Genomic DNA, 22,316 nt, shown 5'->3' on the forward strand with positions numbered 1-22,316 from the left:
CTTTGACTCAAGGAGCACATGGAAGGTAATGGGAGAACACGAAATCAAATGAGGAAGAAAAACTTTCCTTAACTTAGATTATGCTGATGATTTAAGGATCCTAGTTGAAAATGTGAGAAAATGATTGAACTTTCAAAGGTTTTACAAGTTCAAGGTGCTCGAATAGGTTGGAAAATATATGTTAAGAATACTCGTTATATATATGTTAAGCTATATATGTTAATAATGTCGCTAGGGGTAGGAATAAGTGAAGATGAAATGGTGACGTTTGGTAACGAAAAGGTTCATCAAGCGGACAGCTTCACTTACCTTGTTAGTATTATTAGTAAAGACGGTGGGAGCAGTGAATATGTTAAGAGTAGAATAGCCAAGTCTCAGGGTATTTTTCACAGTTGAAAAAAGTTTGGAAGAATAGAAAGATAAGTCTGCGAACCAAGATAAGATTATTGGAAGCTACTGTGATGACAGTGGTAGAATATGGTTCTGAAGCATGTGCGCTCCAAAAAATGGAGGAAGATTTGCTATATGTTTTCCAGAGAAATTGCCAACGGATTGTTTTTGGTAGCAGTTTGACTGACTGTATTTCAAACAGTAGACTGTACAGAAAGTGGTTTAATCCTTTCTAGGGTTATAATAAGAGAATGGTTGAAATGGCTAGGGCAAATTCTGCGGATGAAGGATGAGAGATTGCCAAATATTGTCCTTTTCGGCCAACCATCTACGCCTAAATAAAAAACAAGTCGTCCAGGGTTGGAGTGGGAAGATTTCGTAAAGAAAGATTTAAGGGAAATGGAAATTTTCTGGGAGAGTGTGAAGAGGAAGGTTTTGAATAGATTAGGATGGAGGAGGAGCGTGCATAGCTGTTATAGCCTCGTATGTTTTAGTAGTAGCAGTAGTATGACCTAGGAGTGATCCAGCAAACTATCGGCCGATATATTTGACGCTAGTATTTAGAAAAATATTTGAATAGGCTGTACTTTCCAGTCTACTTTCCTTTTTAGAAGTCAAGCCCTTTTTTTATGATTTTCAGTTTTGCTTTAAAGCAAAACAATCTATTAAGCACGCTTGTACCATCACCACATAGGTTCACACTTGTGACCCACCAGACTCTACTCTAAAAATTATCTCATTACGGCATAAAATGAAATGCTTGAGCTTGGTTTGATTTTTTTTTGCCTGGAAGGGTTTACATAGATCTTATTTTTTGCTCTTCGTCTCAGGTTGACTTTAGGATCCCACAAGGCTCAGTTCAAGGCCCAGATCTGCTCTTAATTTAGTCAATGATCTTATTTTCATAGGTAGAAACAAAAAACCAACATTTCTTGTCGTCTGTCTCACCCTGATCTTTCCATGGCCACAAATGTAGAACGGAGTCTGAGATCCTTATTCTTTTGAATTTTTTTGTGTAAGAGAATAATTATGTGGTTCGATGCTACTTGCCTGGCATTAAATGTTGCTATGTCGAGCTTCCTGATTTTTTTTTTGCCAGTTTCTCAGGCTCACCTCCAACTTTCAGAAATTTATCTTTCAATGGTTCTTTCAGTGGACCTAGCGATCATTACGTTCGGGCCCTGGGCGATTCTCGTTATAGAATCTATCCTTCAGGCAAAATTCAGGCCAGATCTATGTGTGGTTAATGTCATATAAGGTCTAAGTTGGAATTTTGTGTTGTGTTTATTGGGCAAAGCACTTTGTCCCGGCTTGGTTTTTGGCGAATAGTCAGCTAGAAGCTGATTGATATTTTCCTTTTTAGCGTGTGTGTGTTTGATTTCCCTTTTTCTCCCTGGATTTTCGGTCAAACAGTGTAGCGGGAGGGAGGGGAGGTATTCGATGTCGGAAGTTTTGCCTTCTTTGTTGGATTAATAAATCTTATGAACTTGATTCACTGTTTAAGCAAGAATTCTTCTAAGAGGAATTAGTGGTTGGTTTCTGACACTGAAACTTCTACGGTATGAATCATATTTCGTCTTTGTCAGTCCTGCTAATAAGTTGTACACCCACTTTCTATCTCGATTACGAAGATAAAATATATGAGACTGTGCAAGAGGATCGGGTGCTTTACGAACAATGTACTATAAAAATTAATATCAGAATCAATACAGTAGCATTAAGTAAGACATTGAGTAAAGAATGATGTGTCTCCAACATGTTATTTTTTTCAGCCAGTTTACAAAGAATGGAGTTTTTGCACGCTCCGTTAAGGACCAAAAGTGATTGGCGAGCACCCAGCCCTGTCCCATGCTCTTTTTGCCCCTGACACCCCTCCCTTGGATTCATTTAGAAATTTTAAGATAGCTACTTCACTACGAATGACCTTAAAAAATCCATAAAGCTCAAAGAGTAACCTCCAAAAATTATGCAGTTGGCAAAATCTTTGCATTCTGGATCTACTACTAAATATTCACGAGAAGAATGGGCTAATCACATTATTTGGGCTCCCCACCCTTAGATCTTTGACGGTCATATCCTCTGGAGAAATATTTCATGAACCTTTCAATCAGCTTGAGTGAAATGACTATAATAACATTTAGACTTGATACAATAGGGGGAGATGGTTACGGGGAAAAGGTTACACATAAGTAGGCTTATTTTGCCCTAATCACCTTTGACCCTTGAAAAGGATAATAGAACACACAACTTCCATTCAAATGAGAACACACTCAATTTTCGAGGATCACCTATACGAAGTTACACAAGGCAAAAAGTAATTAAAAAGTTTTTTCATTGAAGATGCATCACTATTTCCTTAGTTAACGCTATTGCGTTGATTCTATCTGGTAAATATAATAGGCTAATTCTCTGAATATGCCTAGATTTTCCTTAAATGTCTGGTCTTGGGTACCTAAGCAATTCCCTCAACCTTTTACTTGATTTCACACATAAACTATGGTGCTGCGCTTAAAGCTACTTTACCCACCAACAATCAAAACTCATTCCCAGCAAAACAGAATCTAACCACTAAGTTTTGAAGTTAGTATATTGTACGGAATAATGCAGAACACAATGTATTTTTAATAAAGATAGAAAAAAAGGTAAGAGGGACATTAAGTGACTCGTAGATGGCACCCTTCAACAGCCAGGCCAATAAATTTCTGCTTTGAATTCAAGCTTTATTCTTTTCAAACAATATCTTTTGATTTCTGATGCTCATCTTCCACTTAACACTCATTCGAAGTGCGTGTAGCTGAAACCTAGTGCATTTGAACCCTTCTGTAACAGAATTTCGTGGAACTGAAACCTCGTGTAACTGAACCCTCGCACTACTGAGCCCCATTTAACTGCATCATCGTGAAACTCAACCCCATTTAACTAAACCCTCGCGCAGCTCAACCCACGTTCAACCGAATCCTCATGCAACTTAGCCCTGACTTAACTAAGCACTGGTACAACTCAATCTCCATCTAACTGAACCCTACTGCAACTCAATGCTCTCTCAACTCACTATCAATACAACTCAAACCCACTCAGCTCAGCCCTCATTCACCCTACTTATTTAAAACTCCCATTTAAATTAACTTCCATACAAGTCAATTCTCGTTTAACGATATCCTCATTGAAATCAGCACCCCGTTTAACCCAAACCTCTCTGACTGAAACCCCATTCAAATCAACCACATTCAGCTCAACCCTCTTCAAATATAAAATATGACAAGAAAATTCTATTTAACCCGCTTTGTCGGAGGTGGCGAGAGCTGATTCAAATAAAATGGTCTTTAATCTTTATTAATTAACTCTTTTGATTAAACCCCATTCAAATCAACCACATTCAGCTCAACCCTCTTCAAATATAAAATATGACAAGAAAATTCTATTTAACCCGCTTTGTCGGAGGTGGCGAAAGCTGATTCAAATAAAATGGTCTTTAATCTTTATTAATTAACTCTTTTGTCTTTTTATTTTATACCGTTCCGATTTAGAACTGTCTCCCCTCCAATATAACAACTATTTATCCTTCTTTTCTGTATATTTTAATATTAGCGAAACTTTTCGTGCTCAGGGCCTCAATACACTTGACGGTCATGTTCACAGCAATAACTATACCCTAGTACAGAGAAAACCAGCACATAGTTCAAGTTTGATAACTATTATCTAAACTCATCTTAAAAGTAAAAGTTTATTGCGGAAACAAAATTTATGGGAATTTTAAACTGAGATGGAAACGCTCCCTTTTTCAGTATCGTTTATCCAGTTTAAATAGGGCACTAATCAAACAGTTCGTGGTAACGAACTGTAGTAAGGAGCGACCCGGCTCAATAGTAACCAAAACTCTAAAAAATGGAATTTTGATACCAATAGCTATATCAAAAGAATCGCATTTTAATGCTGGTTTTAAATATATAAGTTTCATCAAGTTTAGTCTAACCCATCAAAAGTTACGAGCCTGAGAAAATTTGCGTTATTTTAGAAAATAGGGGGAAACACCCCCTAAAAGTCATAGAATCTTAACGAAAATCACACCATCAGATTCAGCGTATCAGAGAACCCTATTGTAGAAGTTTCGAGCTCCTATCTACAAAAATGTGGAATTTTGCATTTTTTGCCAGAAGGCAGATCACGGATGCGTGTTTATTTGTTTTTTTGTTTTTTTGTTTTTTTCCCAGGGGTGATCGTATCGACCCAGTTGTCCTAGAATGTTGCAAGAGGGCTCATTCTAACGGAAATGAAAAGTTCTAGTGCCCTTTTTAAGTGACCAAAAAAATTGGAGGGCACCTAGGCCCCCTCCCACGCTAATTATTTTCCCAAAGTCAACGGATCAAAATTCTGAGATAGCCATTTTATTCAGCGTAGTCGAAAAACCTTATAACTATGTCTTTGGGGACGATTTACTCCCCCACAGTCCCCGTGGGAGGGGCAACAAGTTACAAACTTTGACCTGTGCTTACATATAGTAATGGTTATTGGGAAGTATACAGGCGTTTTCAGGAGGATTTTTTTGGTTGGGGGGAGGGGTTGAGAAGAGGGAGATATGCTGGGGGAACTTTCCATCGAGAATTTTTCATGGGAAAAGAAAACTTCCATGAAGGGAGAGCAGGATTTACTAGCATTATTTAAAAAAAAAAATAAAAAAAAAAATGTGAAAAAGCTTTTTCAGCTTGAAGTAAGGAACAGCAATAAAACTTAAAACAAACAGAAATTATTACCCATATAAGGGGCTCACCTCCTTATGATACCTAGCTCTTTACGCTAAAGTATTTTTAGTTATTTCAACTATTTATTCTACGGCTTTTGTGATTCAGGGGTCATTCTTAATGAATTGGGATAAAATTTAAGCTTTAGTGTAAAGAGCGAGGTACTGACGATGGGGCGAATCCCCTCATATATGTAATAAAAACATGAGAATACAAAAGTTCTTTACGAAAGCTAATTTATAAGCTACGTAAATCTTTTACCAATAAAAAGATTCGTAAAAAATTAAAAGTTCTAGTTGCCTTTTTAATTAACCAAAAAATCGGAGGGCAACTAGGCTTCGCCCCCGCTCTTTTTTTCTCAAAATCATTCGATCAAAATTATGAGAAAGCTATTTAGCCCCCCCCCCCAAAAAAAAAAAAATATTCAAATTTCGTTTTGATTATTCCTCTGCGGAGAGCCAAAATCAAAACATGCATTGATTCAAAAACGTTCAGAAATTAAATACAAAAAAACAAGTTTTTTCAACTGAAAGTAAGGAGTGACATCAAAACTTAAAACGCACAGAAATTACTTCGTATATGAAAGAGGCTGCTTCCTCATCAACGCCCCGCTCTTTACGCTAAAGTTTGACTCTTTCTCTCTATTCTTCTTTCTAAAACAGTAAAAAACTTTAGCGTAAAGAGCGGGGCGTTGATGAGGAAGCAGCCTCTTTCATATACGAAGTAATTTCTGTGCGTTTTAAGTTTTGATGTCACTCCTTACTTTCAGTTGAAAAAACTTGTTTTTTTGTATTTAATATATCCCAGAGACATTTTTAAAGTCATTTAAACGCTAACTTACATTTATGGGCTATATATATTTTGGGTCTGACAATACCATCATAAAATGTCTTATGGCACCTAAACGTAATTTTAATGTCATTTCTGGAGTGGAACGGAAATCTCCCTCTTGAATTCTCCCTTTCGTAGGCACCTTTGCAAGTGAAAAAAATAAAGACTCATGAGAAACTACAGAGTGAAAATAATTTATTCAAATACAAAGCTAATTTTTTAATGGCAGATACTATTTATTTTCATTATTACGCTACAAAAATTATTGCTTCGTAGTTTATGCAACGTCTATCTACAAAACCAGCTAAAATAAGCTTACTCATGGCACTTTCCTCTGTTTTTTGGGAATTCTGAAAAAAAAACTAGCTTTTTATATGAAGACTGGCGTAGCTTAAGTTTTTTAGAGAATTGAAATAGTATAGTAAAAGTTATAAATATCATAGCTGGTGAAAGACAAATAAGCACCCGTCTCAAAATTTGATCCGATGCGAGTAGAAGTGCCAGAGTGAGAGAGGGAGGGGGCTGGTCGCCCACCAATCGCTTTCGGATCTTAAAAATACCCTTCTAAATTTCTATTAAGTGAGTATTTCTGATCGATGGGACATACATTACTCTTTAATATGTCATCTCTTTTGCGATAACACTGGAAACCCGTGGAGCAAATACAAAGAAAAGAAAAAAGGAAGGGAAATAAACTACTTTGCAGAACTAAACTATTCACAATCTAGTTAACAAAAATAATTAATCCGTTCCAAATTTTAGCGGAGAATATTACCAGCAACTAACACTACTACGGTTTGTCATAAATTATTAGCATATTGACTAGTTTAACAATAAAACAATTTTGTTTGTTTTCTGACAAACCAGATTTGAGGATTTTTTTTTTTTTTTTTTTACTAGAACATTCAAATCAATAATATCTATAGTACAAGAAATTTATTTTCTAAAGTGCTTCAGTTAAACAGATAACATAAACCCAGCAAAACCAACTTAGTTACCAGTCTTTCTGAAATGCTGCACAAGTGTCTTCAATTCTCTTGCAACTCCTTCATCCTTCACTTTTATCCGGAGAAATGTCCAGAAGCACAAGCAAATCTCCTTCCGAATTCGCTTCAAACCGGTTCGACATCTCTTTGGACGTATCGCCACTAAACGAATAAAATATACGAATTTCCTCTGTGGTTATTTTCTCACCCGCAAGAACCATCTCTTTGTCTCTTACAAACTTTTGCAACTGTTCATCCGTAAGCTCTTTAATCTTCTTTGAAACTGACTCACAGCTACCTTTCAGCCTAGCACCAAAAACTTTATGATCCGGCTCGGCCGTTAAACATACACCATACTTGGATTTGTCGGTGGTTAGAGTAAGAGACTTCACATTCAACTCGTCACAAACATATCTCTCCAGCCTTCGTATCTTTTCCAAAACAGATTGTTCTCTGTGAATCACAACAACCTCCCGAAGTGGAGTTTTCAATGGCAGGATTTTACGCTCACGAATAACACGTCCAAGCTCCAGAACACTTTGAAGCCGAGAGACCGATTCTTCTATATTTTTGTCAATGAATGAGATCCTAATAAAAAAACAAATAAAGATAAATAATTAGCATTTGATTACATTCATAATTATGACAAATACAAGCGTAAATACCAGATACAAATAAATGGTATGGTCTTCGTCTTAACAATAGCTTATTAAAAAGTATTATATTTGATTTGTTTTTTACAATTGTGGTACCTTGAGTTTATACTACTTTCTATCTGTCACTTTCTAGTATCTTTTGCTTATTTGTTCAAGCTTCCGCCAGAGAGAAAATCCAGAATTTTCTCTCCAGAATGTTTCTTCGTTAAGAACTTTCATAAACTTTTTGACATATGATGTGCAATCTCTTGTTCAACTTTTGTACAATTTATACAAAAAGTTTCTTATTATCAACAACCAAAACGAGAAAAAAATTCTATCATGTAAGGATGTAAGGATGATAAACTACGAGAACATAGAAGTAAAAACCCTAAATATTTGAAACAGACCAATCAGCATTAGTAGATGTCAACTGAAAAAAAAATCATTATTAATGCACTGATTTACTGTTCATTTTTAATATTCTATTAGTTTATACGGTACAGCACTATTATGAATAGGCAACACTGTTAATAATTGATAGCATCGGTAATGTCACTAACTTGACCATGCTCTTGACCTACTGCATAGGAGGTAGGTGAGTGGCACTATGACTTGACGAGAAAAATACCTAAGTAACTCTAGCTCAAGGACTACTGAACCTAATTTCTTGTATAATTAATTTAGAATAAAGATTGCCTTAAAAACTACAAATTAAATAAGTAGTAGAGTACATGGTCGAAAATTTGACCATTGCCAGAATTACTACGACTAAGATACTACTTGCCTGGAAAATAAAATTAGACTCTTTCCTGCTGATAACTGATACTCGGGCGACTCTTTTCGAATCTATTAAAACTACTACGAGAAATTTTTTCACCATCCTTAGTATTTGATTTATAATCAGTTTAAGTTTGGAATACTGGCAAAACCTGTGTTCTCCGACCTTTTTTCTATCAGTTGGAGTTTCTCCGTAATGAACAAGTTTTACATGTTGACCTTTCCAATTTTTTATCAGAGAAAAAACATGTTGGCCATGGAAAAATAATAACGGAATTTTTGGAATTATTAAAGAAAAAGTATTAATTCAAATGTGATCAAAACAGTTGACCAGTTTTTTTCAAGACAAAAATGAGAAACAAAAAGAGACAACACACTCTTAACACTTCAGTCTGATTATGGAAGAATCAATTTAAGAATTAATTGTATTCCAAAACAAATTTGTTCAAAAATAACAGCGAAATTAAAGCCTAAATAAGCGTAAATGAAATCATGTAATAAGTAAAAATTAAAAAAAAACAGAAACTAGAGTAAAGAGGAACGTATTTGTAAATATTATACAGAATTTGCTGCCAGTTGAAGCTTAACTGCACATATAATGTCGTTAAATGTTTCGGAAACAAATAAAATATAGACAAACTGGCGCAAATATTTAATCTCCTGCTTTGGATTTGTTTCTTCCCTATCAATGGCTTTCCGTAAAAATCGTAGATGAATCCAAAAAAAGGACTTAAAATATTATTTTGCCTTTACAACTAGTTGAACTTATCACTCTGTACATCTCTCACCGCTCAAGATTACCCATGGAATAGGATAGGGTTTAGAAAAATATATGCATTAACTTTGTAGACAGTTGAACCTTATCCCTTTTAATCGTTGACATCGTTAGAAGTTACAAACCACAATTTTATCTTATAGAGCCTAATTATGATTATGTAACTATCCCTAACTTTTCGTAATCATAATACTGCAGCTACTCTCTAGTGTAACAATTGCAAAATTATGTCATTATGTCTACAACTACTAGCAACTCACTGCTGCACCAAGCTGCCTGAGGCCAACACTTCTGCGCTATATTAGCCTTCCAGCTTGGCATCTCAACCTATTCAAAGCTTCCATCTTTACCCCCTCCAAAGAATTTCTAATTTATTTAAATCATCCCTTATAACCTCCCACAGAGCTCAAAACGTGCAATTTAGTTTAATTGATACTGTGTGTGTGTCAGATTAACGACTCTTCTTGACTACCAAGGTCCCTACGTCGGTCCTGTAGTACATTGCTGTAGCTTGATTCGATCTCTGGGTCCCGTATTACCAAGCTAAGGTCAAACCTGCTGCTCCACTACAGGACATTTAACTGATTCTATAAAGCTATCCGTCACGTTTCATAGTCATACTACTAAAGACGATGCTAAAAAACAAAAGAAAGGTCCATCAGTCAGCAAAAGCACATAATCCCATTCTCGAAGACGACTATGGTCTAACAATTGATTCTCAATTAAAATTCCCTCACTTGTCTTTGAATTCTTATGATTTCCCAATTCTTCTAATAAAATAAAATGGAAACAAATTCGTTTATAACCGCTTTACCAAGGAGATGACTCTAGCAAGAAGGTGGATGTAACAACTGTTCTTAAATGCACGTCACTCTCCTTGCTAAACATGAAGCCGAATTTTTCATACCCTCAGATGCATTGGAAGCAAATAATAGGTGCAGCAACTTCCACCAAGTAGCAAAGGATGCCGCCCCCTCATTACAAAGACGACGAACCCATAATAGCCAATTGTTACTTGTAAGTGGTCCTTTGCTGTAAAATGCGAAACAGATTTTTTTCTAATGCACAACACTGAAGTTGTTCATCCCTAAAAATTTTTAAAACCGTGTATACCATGAGTGAATTTTTGTACAAAACAAAAATGATGTCATGTACTTGGATCAACGTTGAAACCAAGGAAAAATATATCTATCTTGGTTCAAGTTTGATTTTATTGCCACAGGCCAACGTTCTAATATCGCTACTTAGAAAGGAGTAAAGGGAAAGCTCCAGTTTCTTTGGTGATGGTGCCATGTATCCGTCGCACACTTAAGCACTTTCTGATTTTAATATAACTTCGATCTGAAACTGGTGCCGGCCTGTTAGAACGGTTTTGCAGCCAAAAGCAGAAAGCTTGATGGAATGAAAGCTTAGCTACATAGCTTCAGATATTCTTCTCTAAAATGGACTACATAATTCCATTTCAACACACACACTGTAGTCTCTGGCTCAATTTCTAGCAAAAACCGTTCCTTTTTGGCCTCAGGCAAGAAATATATGAGGCTTTCCAACGTTTATTGAAATATTCGTCAATCCAACCTGAGGTCCACACTTTACGTAAATACCACAGACTTAGGCCCATACCATTTTGTAGCAATAATATGAAATCAGCGGACTAAAAAAAAAAGATAAGTCTGTGCTGCTCCCGCAACACAATTACAATGAATGAACAAATGAGACCCAAATTAACATGAATTATAATGGACAATTAGGTCAAACTAAAAACTAGAGTAACTTTTGCACCTTACTGATATAACTTTGGAACAGTTTTTTCTTCATGACAAAAAAAATAATATTAATAAAAAAATTCATCACCAGGAGTAAAACTCTGATCATCAGCAGTTTTACTGCTGATGATGACCACTGTGTATGTGTTCAAAATATCCAGTTAAAAATTTTATAGCTGTTTCACTGTCAATTAAAAGGTTTCATCCCTATTTTGAACTGTTTTACTTTCGTAAATCCCACTATTTCGGCAACTATAGACATAGCTCATTTTGGCCCCAAATCAGGCCTTATTTTATTTTGCATGAAGTTTCTAAAGACCTCCTTTCAGACCTTTAATCACTTAGACTGAGAATACTTACATAATTCTGAATTAAACAAGGAGCAACATGGCTACCATTGCTAACAAGTTGGGGTTGGGCGTGAAGACGTCACGGACCAAATTTGCATTACCCAACCTTATATGTGTTAATTCCTTGCGTGATTTTAAAAGATGCATATGTCTACCTTTTCTGCGAAAATGTATCTTTGAAGAATAGAGCCTCTGTAGTAAATCACTTCAAGTTTGGTCAATTATAGGCCTTGAAGCCCCTGTCCCTACGCTTTACTGGGCCTTTACTCCCGGAGGCACATTCGTTAAACCTTTATACCATTTTGGATAAAATAGCAAGCTAAAAATCTAAACGTGACAGTGGGTGTGTGTGGGGGGGGGGGGGCAACTAACGTGTCCAAGGACATGGGAGGAGGCACGTTATCGACCGTTAGCTTTCAATCCTTGAAAACAGAATCAGAACTTCAAGTGAGCTTCCTTCCTAGTTTTTACCGCCCTGTTAAATACGAGATGACTAGAAAAATAAGAGGATGTATCACTCTATACTATGTCAACGCTGTAGCGTCGGTTCTATCAATGGATATGAGGTTTTATACCTTCACCAAAAGGTACAAAATGAAAGAAAATTTGTTCACCTAGGCTCCGGCATCATCAGGTAGTGTACTGAAGCAGTCTGCTTGTTCCCTGGATAGCCTTTTATCATGGGTCGCAGTCTTTGGTAGAGCCATTCTGTGAAAAACGGCGTAAAAGGTGCCATCATTCTTGTCATCGTGAAGAGGACGCGAAACAAAACTTGTAAAGAGTTGACACAGTCTTCACTTTCAAATTCTCCCTAAAATATAACATTATTTAAAACTTTATACTCCCTCCTTGACCATCAAATTATTTTCCTATATACATACATATATATATATATCTATATATATAAAAATAAGTTGTCTGTGGATCTGTGGATCCTGGATCAGGTAACGTCATGTTTCGGCTGACGTCATGAAATTAGTTGCCATCATTTTTGCTTTGAAGGTGCTTAGTATATTGTAAAACACATTAATTTGGTTAATAATATACCATTTAAAACACCAAAATGAACATGCTGGAGTAGTCACTCGGTGAGAGAGGGTGTCAGAACGGAGAATGAAGGTCCCAGGTTCAAATCCTGGTTAGGCTAAAAAAGGTAAAAAACTAAAAACTAAAAAAAAAACTGAAAAAACTAAAAAAAGGCAAAAACTACAAAAAAAACTAAAAACTAATAAAAAAAATAAAAAAGCTAAAAAACTAAAAAAACTAAAAAAACTAAAAAAAGGTAAAAAACTAAAAAAACTAAAAACTAAAAAAAAAACTAAAAAAAAGGAAAAAACTGAAAAATAAGCTAAAATAAAGGTAAAAACCAATAAAAAACTAAAAAGAAAAAAAGGAAAAAACTAAAAAAAATTTTCATCTAAAAAACTAAAAAAAACTAAAAAAGGTAAAAACTAAAAGAACTAAAAAAGAAAAAAATAAATGACGACACTCAAAGAGAAAGCGACCAGGACAAAAGGAATGTTCGATTAGCAATCAACAAAGCACCGGGACACATGGAGTATAAATGACGACCAGGACATAAGTAAAAAAAAAAACTAACAAAACTAAAAAGAAGGTAACACAGGGAATATAAATGACGACCGGGACACAGGGACACAAATACAACGGGGACGCCGGGGGGCACAGGGGGATATAAATGACGACCGGGACACCGGGACAGGGAATGGTCGATTAGCAATCACCATCAACAAAGCTCAAGGGCAATCATTAGAATCATGAGGTATAGATCTGAATACGGATTGTTTTCCCATGGACCATTATATGTTGCATGTTCAAGAGTCGGTAAACCTGACAATCTATTTATATGCACAGACAATGGGACAGCAAAGAATGTTGTATATTCGCAAGTTTTACGTAGTTAAAAACATATATATATATATATATATATATATATATATATATATATATATATCTATCTATATTCACAGGTGGGACATAGGGACACAACTGCAATGGAGCGTAACTAATATGGCGCGTAACGACTTACGCGCGCGGGGGGGCTTGAGCCCCACCCCAACAGCTAGTATATATATATATATATATATATATATATATATATATATATATCGCTGTCAAATTGTCGCTGCATATAAATAGATTGTCAGGTTTACCGACCCTCGAACATGCAACGTACAATTGTCCATGGGAAAAACAATCAGTATTAAGATCTATACCACATTTTTTTAATGATTGACCTTGAGCTTTGTTAATGGTGATTGCAAATGCTAATCGAATTGGGAATTGCAATCTTTTAAATTGAAAAGGCAGATCCGTTGGAATCATGGGTATGCGAGGAATAAGAACAGCCTCACCCTCAAAAGGCCCTGTCAAGATTGTGGCCTCTATTAGGTTTTCCATTGTTTATTTTACGGCAAGTCGCGTGCCATTGCAAAGCTTTGGTGGGTTGATATTTCTTAAAAGTATTATTGGTACGCCTATTTTTAGTTATAGCACGTGTGGTGGAAACCCTGAAAGATCCACGGAATTTAAAAATTCAGATGGATAATTAACCGCTTCATTTGGTTCCAAAACTATGTCGACTGAATTGTAAAGGACTGCCTGGTCTCGAATCTTGGTCAAAACAATATTGCTGATTTCGTGGACGTCTATATTTTTGGGTGCAAGAATCGCTCTTTCACTTAGCCATTTATTATTTTTATAATTGTTTAGAATATTCGGAAATACTTTTTCGATCAATTCATTTTTGGACGTCACTAAATTACAGAAATCAGCAGGTAGTTGCATACGTCCTGAAATTGAGTCTACTGGGAGCTTTCCGTTTCCAATTGCCAGCAATTGATCTGAAAATGTTTGGCCAGAGTCATCGTTTTGCAATCGGACACGCATATTTGTAGTTAATTTTAATGTTTTTACGTGTGCCCATAAATTAGAATTTTTCAGGCAAGCATTCATTTCGTCTGCAGGGGTTGATCTCGGTATTATAGGTAATGTTTGCCTGAAATGTCCCGCAAGCAATATTAATGTGCTGCCAAAGGGTTTCGACTTCCCTCGCAAATCTTTCAAGCATTGATCCAGAGCCTCGAGCGATTTTTTGTGTGCCATTGTGCACTCATCCCAAATAATAAGTTTGCATTGCTGCAATACTTTACCCATCCCAGATGATTTGGAAATATTGCGCGTGGGAGTTTCTGTAGAATGCAAATTCAGAGGCAATTTCAAAGCGGAATGAGCAGTTCTTCCCCCAGGCAGCAATGTTGCGGCTATTCCGGACGACGCAATTGCCAACGCTATATAGTTTTTTGATCGAATTGATGCCAGAATCGGTTTTATCACAAACGTTTTACCAGTACCTCCTGGCGCATCCAAAAAGAAAATTTTCTCCAACGTTGTTATCGACACAATGCATTATCGTATCATAAATGTCTTTTTGTTCCGACGTTAACTAGGAAATGTTATTTTGTACATACGACAATAGATCACTCGTACCGTAACTTTGTTCACGATCCAATTCTACACATGTCGAAACAGCAGCGATACGGTTAGTTGAAGGCATTCCCAAATCCTGAAGAGGTTTGTTTGCCATACGTACGCACAAATCTTCTATAATAACTAAAGTGTAGTTATAAATTTCTGATGTAAAATCAAAAGTCATATCTGACGTCTCTAACTGTTTTCGATGGAGTATATCTTCGGACATTTTTGACTTATATTTTTCCCATAACTCTGTAGGAGCTGATGGAGAGCAAGTTGTTAAAATGATGCCAAACAATGCACGAATTTGACTTGGAGTTGACGTTTCGCACGCGTCATTGATGCAGTTATCCCAGTGTTGGTCATTCTCCAATAAATTCAGAGCTTGGCATGCACTACGGTAAGTGTCATGTATAGTACCGTTTATAGTTCTCAAATGCTCAAAGGATGTCGGACCGGGTACATTCACCAAAAGCAGGCGTAGAAAGAAGCATTCATGTTGATTGGGGTGAACGGTGTAGAGTCTTCCTATCGTGGTATCTTTGAAGATGGTAGGTTGGCCGTCGACTGACTTACCCTGTTTTCGACGTTCAAATACTTTATTTTTAGTATTCCACGTGTAATACGAAGGCACTTCAGTATATAGCAGTTTTTTTGCAAAAGAATCATTTTTGCAAAGCGAAAAGAAAGCGGTTAACTTTGTATCCGGTGGATTCAGGGCTGTTTGTTGCACGTTGGTTTCCGAGAAATAAACACGTTGACCATTCTGTAAATGTACCGCTAAGTGAACAACAGCTGAACTACGTTCATGTATCGGAAATGAAAGAATTCGCCAAACGCCTTCATTACTGCTTATGTATCTTCCAGCCTGATATTGCACGATCTCGTCGATATCTTTGATTTCGGGCTGCAAGCCAAAAACTGCCATGCCACTGCCTTTGTTGACGTATTTACATATGTATTTGATTGCCTTTACGGAGTTACAGTATTCAACGTTTATGTGTGCATTAAATGTTTTTGATAATAACGGGGAATATGGAACAACTCACTGGTTATCTACTTCGACGGTGGTACCGTTACGCTTCTTTATTATTGCTGTTTTACCGCCATCTTCAGTAGATCTTCTTCTATATTGTGGGTAACCATCATTGCCAGTAATTGTGTTGGATACTAAAAGTCGAGGATATTGCTTTGTGCACCTTCCTTTGGCCATGCATGGTGAATTCTCGTTCAGTGCACCGCAAGGTCCATGTATCATATTTTTTACAATAACATCATGTAACCCCTTATTGACATTTTCATCAGGTATTTCAGCGGAAATCACATCATCAATTTCGTTCGAAGTAATTTTTTTATGTAGCCAGATTAGTATATGTGTGTGTGGCAAACCTCGTTTTTGCCATTCCACTGAGTACACCCAGCATCGCACTGACCCAAACACTTCAAGTTTTACTATGTAGTTTATCAGTGATTTCAACTTTTGCCGGAAGACACGGGCCGTAATGTCATGTCTATGAACCGCCGATTGTCCTTGAAGTAAAAGCTGCTGTATCTCGTCCCAAGATTGATTACATGTAAATGTAATAAATAAATCTGGACGACCATAGAGACGAACATACGCAATAGCATCTTGAGCATATTCATGCATATGACGGGGACTGCCAGCATATGACGAAGGTAAAATTGTTAATCTTCCCACGTTTTTGGTATTACCGTCATTTACAACTGCATCTCGCAAATGAATGTATTGTTCAGAGCGGAGCTTGGTCTGATTCAGGCGGATATATAGCAAACATTCTTATTCAATTTTAGCATACATATCAACGACGTATTGGTGAAACAATTGACGGCATTTTAAAATATAATTTTCTTCATCCTGCCGAATCATTAGTCTATAGGAATAATAATGCAGAATGCCAGGCGATAACTTTCAGGTTGCTCTGATTCCTCGGCACGCTTTCTTTTCTTACTTTCTCTATCAGCAGCAAGCCTGATTTCTTGCTGTTCTTGTGATTCCTCGGCACGCCTTCTTTTTTCACTTTCTCTTTTAGCAGCAAATTTGGTTTCATGTTGCTCTGGTAGTTCCTCGGCATGCCTTCTTTTTTCACTTTCTCTTCTAGCAGCAAGTCTGGTTTCGCGTTGCTCTGGTAGTTCCTCGGCACGCTTTCTGTTCTTTCTTTCTCTATCAGCCTCAAGCCTGTTTCCTTGCTGTTCTTTTGATTCCTCGGCACGCTTTCTTTTCTTACTTTCTCTATCAGCCTCAAGCCGGTTTCCTTGCTGTTCTTTTGATTCCTCGGCACGCTTTCTTTTCTTACTTTCTCTATCAGCAGCAAGTTTTTTGGCATAGACTCTTTGAGCATCTTCCTCGGCTGTTGCCATTGTAAGTTCATCAATCATTTTAAAGTTAAACATTAATAGATTTCTACGTGAACGCATGTCTTAAATATCTTTAATGATGTCACCGTCATAACAAAAATGACGACAACCAACTTCATGACGTCAGTCAACACACAAACATGACGTCACCCGACAGACAGACACATCCACAGACAACTTATTAATATATATATAGATAGATAGAAGATATATATATATATATATATATATATATATATATATATATATATAATATATATATATATATATATATATATATATATATATATATATATATATATATATATATATATATATATATATATATAATATATATATATATATATATATATATATATATATATATATATAATATATATATATATATATATATATATATATATATATATATATATATATATATATATATATATATATATATATATATAACGTAGTTTTATACAACACTCTTTTGCATAGTCCTTGCTTAAAATTTAGTAACTTCATCTTTGATAATGACAGTAAGTTATAATTAAAGCACTTGGAGGGTTTAGTGTAATCAAAAAACCTTTGCTTTGTCATTGAAATAATGATAAACGGGGTCACGGAGAGAATAATCAAAAGCTTTTTTGCCAAGTCTAGCAGCAAAAAGACTTTCCTTGTGCTTCTAAGACCTCTCAATGACACTGTGAACAGCATCGGCTTCCTAAATTCCAGAGTGGCCAGGCTCAGAATTCATGATTGTTTTACCCTGGACGTGCCAATGCTTCCCCAGGATGTCTCGCATCATGTAGCTTATTATTTGATTACGATTTTGAAGCACACATGAATTTACCTATGTAACCAACTCTCTGATGTCAGGCTAGGAAGCAAAAACCTTAACAAGGATAGCACAAAAACCACTGGCAATATCATTTCCACTTCTACTAGCATTCTGACAAACAACTATAAACTTTCTTGAGTAGCTCTCCTGTCTTTCTTACCAAAAGGTAAGAATAGCAGTTAAGTTAAAGCAAGTGATTTTCCTTTTATAAAAAAAAAGACGAAACATCCCCTTTTGGCAAAGAAGAAACTTTTTCCATATTCAAACACAATGTGGGACCATCCGAAGCCCTGTCTTTATCTCCTCAGAGAGGTTTTGACCTCCTCAGATAATTTAATACCATTTTTGAAGCCGTATTTTTTTTCACATATACCGCATCTGTCAGTTTTAGGAACATGAAATGCAAGATTAAATTCAAAATTGAAACTTTTTCTGTATATATTTTCCATGAGAGGTAGCTTACCATCTTCCACACACTTAATTTCGTACAATGAATACATGATTGTTATATTGAGTGAAGGGTCAAGGAACTTTTTGTTTGTTTTGGCACGACGGTATTCAATAGTTGGGAAGCTTTCAATGTGCTTTCTTATGAATGCCAGATCATCTTCTTGACTTTTATTCATAGGTTTCTGTGGACCACTAACAGGATGTACTCCACACTTGATAACTTATGGGTGTGATGAATCTGCTTATCACTGATGTTTAGGGTAGCAAAATAAATTCCTTTGCAGACCTTCATAGCTTTATCATGAACTGACAGGTAATAGTGGAATGTACGTTTCCGCCGAGTCTGTATTTTTTGTCCCTTTTTTAGGTAAAGATTTAGTGGTTTTCAAATATTACATCCTTTTGGAATCTTTTGACAATGTCAAAAAGTTCTTAAAGACAGTTTGATGAACAGTCTCTGAGAAATGTTCAATACATCTGAAAGGACATGAATGAGCACAATTAAAGGCATTCACTTCCTTATAGTTCCAAGTAATTTTTTGGTTTACAGTGTTCACTTAAACATTTCCAGAATTTATTTCATCCACTTTTCCTTGTCATTTAATCTCTTTCTGCCTTTTTTGTACCATCATTTCTTTCCGTGGTTGGAAACTTTCTAGCGGCAGCTGTTTCACTGATTTCTGTGGTAGGATTTTCAGTATTATCGTCATGTTCCACTTGCGGGTCAAATACGTCGGGTTAAATCAGCAGCATTCGGCAAAACAGACCATGTGAATGCGTTTCGATAAAACCGTTTTAAAAAATATGCAATTCGACAAAGGAGTATTACAAAATACAGGCAGTTAGAGGCGTTTTACAGCAATGTATCAGAAATCAAATATCTCAAATATCAGAAATATTTTTTGTGAGTTATATCATGATCCACAAGAAGTAACAGTTTCGATGTTATGACGCTTCGCTTATTTGTCTTGCAAGAACAGAGAACGTATTGACAAAATTGACTAAGCCACCGCTGAATGAGTTTCAACTTGGAATCCAAATAAAAAAACTTTGTTTTCACCCTGCTAAATTAGTTTTATTTGATTCTCTAGAATATACTTGTTATTTATGAGTACTTGATTAAAACAGTGACGGGGAAATTGACAGGAAATAATATGCCAAATATCATGGTATTACACTTGATAAAACTTAGTTGTTTAGGAGCCGTGTTGAATATATATCAGCGATATCATCACGGAATATATTAATACTTCAAAAGCTCAAATATTTTGTCCCCCGTTGCAGTTTAAGGTCATTTTATTTTTCCGTAATACATCCGTATATTTCATATTGTTGTTCGATATGGCATGGACGCTTCTTTCACTAGTGGATCCAATTCGAGTTCTCCAAAATAAGGAAATATCTTCAAGTGATCCTGTGAACTTGGTTGATGGTGAGACTTAGGGATTTTTACCATCTACTATTTATGTTTGAATGCCATAATCAATAAGTTATCTTCAGGTTAGCTCTAATTACCACAATTATAATACTCGCGTTGAGAAAGAGCTTTCAGTTCCAATTCCCATCACTGCAAGATCTTAAGTTCTTCTTTGTTAATCTAGGAATAGTAATGGTAATGAAACTTATGAAATAAAGAAGTTTGAAAAAAATTTTAAATAAAGTTAAGGAAACATGTATTATAATTATGAGTCTTAATTGATTACTTGAATTTTTTATGGTTGTCTCGGGTGTGTGAAGAAGTATCGTAGAAATTTTGGATTTTTTTTTTTTTTTTCGGTGGTCATAGTAGCAGCTCGGCGATAAAAGATGTATGTATTGATTTGCATTATCGGCTTTGGTTGTGTAGTTAGTTCATACTTATAACGAACGTAATCAGATACTTTGGAATAAGACCTTTCACAAGGCCGTTCTTAAATTATTCTAGTGTTGTTAGAATATCCGATCAGAATATCTAGAATTTCCAAAATCAAATCGTACACATTAGGCTAAAATTAGGATTGAAGTCCAAAATTTAAACACACAAGCATGTACTTTACAGTTACTGAAGCGACTTGAGTCATTTTCAGGAGGTAAATAGGGAATTAAGGAAATTCGCGCTACTATAGGCTTTACAGTAAACACATACAAAATGTAGAATTCACATAAATTCATATAAGTATTTATAGGTACCATTAGAAAAGCGGATCAGCTAACTCAACTTTTTTATCTCTTTTTGTTTAGGCTTTTGTGTTAAAACCCTTGATTTTTATTAACATAAGCTCACCATCATCCCTCATAATAGCAGTCAACATCCTAGTTTTCTTCTTTGTTTTTTCTTTTTTAAAACAAGCTAATTCAAATGAATCTACTAATAAACATTGCCGATACTCGAGTACACATGCAAAAAAAAGAAAAAAAAAGAAATCTTTTGAAATATTTTGAATAGTTTCTTTATAATGCTTTGAAAGATCTAATGCAAGGAAACTGATGGTTAAATTCATGATGACAATAATTCCTGAAGATTTCGCCATTTTTTATAATTCCATGTTAAAATCATAAAAGAAAAAATGTATTTTTTTTTTTTTTTTTTACTGAAGAACAACTTATTCTATGGTCTTCAGAAGGTTTAGCGAGCAGTAGACCTACTCCTGTTTGTTGCAATTTCTGTTCATTCCCATTTTAACTTTAATATTTGTTTTCATTTCTGTTTGTTTTAAGATTCATTTATTCATCTCCAGCAGTATTTGTTATTTTTATGTCTAATTTGATTATTTATTTCCATTTCACACAATTTTGGATTTCAATACTTCATTCTTAGAAATTTTGTTTATTGGAATTATTATAGGAGTTATTATTTTTTTTTCTTTTTAAATGGCTCTTTACTTTTTTTTGAAAATGTTTTTTAAAACAATAAAAAGCAAAAAGCGAGCTTTTACCTTCATCCTGGGTCTGTTCATTTTAATGTACCAATTGCTCAGCTGGTCTACAAATTTAACAAGTCTTGGTACAACCGTGTACAGTCGATAGGCGCCCATTTCCTGTCGTACAAACTGAAGGAGAGACTCTGTAAATGACAGGATCCATCTGTCCATTATATTTTCTGGAGTTTGCATAGTATCTTCATCATACAGAAATTGTTGGCATTCTCTGCATTCAAAACGGCAAAGTTTTGAATAAAAAAACCTGTAAAGGCTCAAGTTTTATTTTTAAGGTATACAATAAAGAAAAAAGATGAAATCAGCAATACTTTTCGTAAAAGCTAATAAACAACGTAATGTAAACCGCAGCTTTAAAAGTCCACAAAATGTTAAATGAACATCGAAATAGAACCATTTAGCAAGTAAAAAGTGAATAATTGTTGTTGCAAGATCACCGTAAAAATAAATACAACAAATCAAAAATTATTAATAAAAACTGACATTAAATTTTCAAGACTCTTTTTGGTACTTAAATGGTATAGGGCCTATGTCAAGTTCTTCATCTAAGTAGAACCCGTTTCTCTACTAATCCTAATAAAACATCAGCACTTTAGAAACGAATATGGGCTATATATTAGGGGGGGGGGGTTAAAGTATAGCGGGTCTGCATGCAAAATGTATTAGGTAGAACTATTCTGCACTTTATAAAGTAAGAATGGTTTTCTGATTTCACACTGTCCAAATACTTTACCCCTAACCCCCTAATGTTCAAATACATAGCCCAAATTATATATTTCTCATCTATTTGGCCACTTGTCTTTGTTTTTCTCACATTAAGCTGAAAGAAACTAACGAAGAAACCGGTTCTGCAGTGCATCAATGGATGAAAAACTTACCATAGGCGATATATAATAAAAGTACCCTCTTTTTTTTACAGTTTTATCCAAATTTATTTGCTTTTATCATTTATAAAAACCAAAAAGTATTCAAAGAATATAATTTCACAGTAATGCTACAGATTTTGGT

General features: G+C 35.4%; 1 pseudogene; it reads right to left on the reverse strand.

The window, feature by feature from the left end:
* Window positions 1–6,879: 6,879 nt before the first annotated feature.
* Window positions 6,880–22,316, reverse strand: part of LOC136042512 (isoleucine--tRNA ligase, cytoplasmic-like) — a 34,061-nt pseudogene continuing 18,624 nt past the window's right edge.

Source organism: Artemia franciscana, unplaced genomic scaffold (assembly GCF_032884065.1).
Source record: "Artemia franciscana unplaced genomic scaffold, ASM3288406v1 Scaffold_1399, whole genome shotgun sequence".
Lineage (NCBI taxonomy): Eukaryota > Metazoa > Arthropoda > Branchiopoda > Anostraca > Artemiidae > Artemia > Artemia franciscana.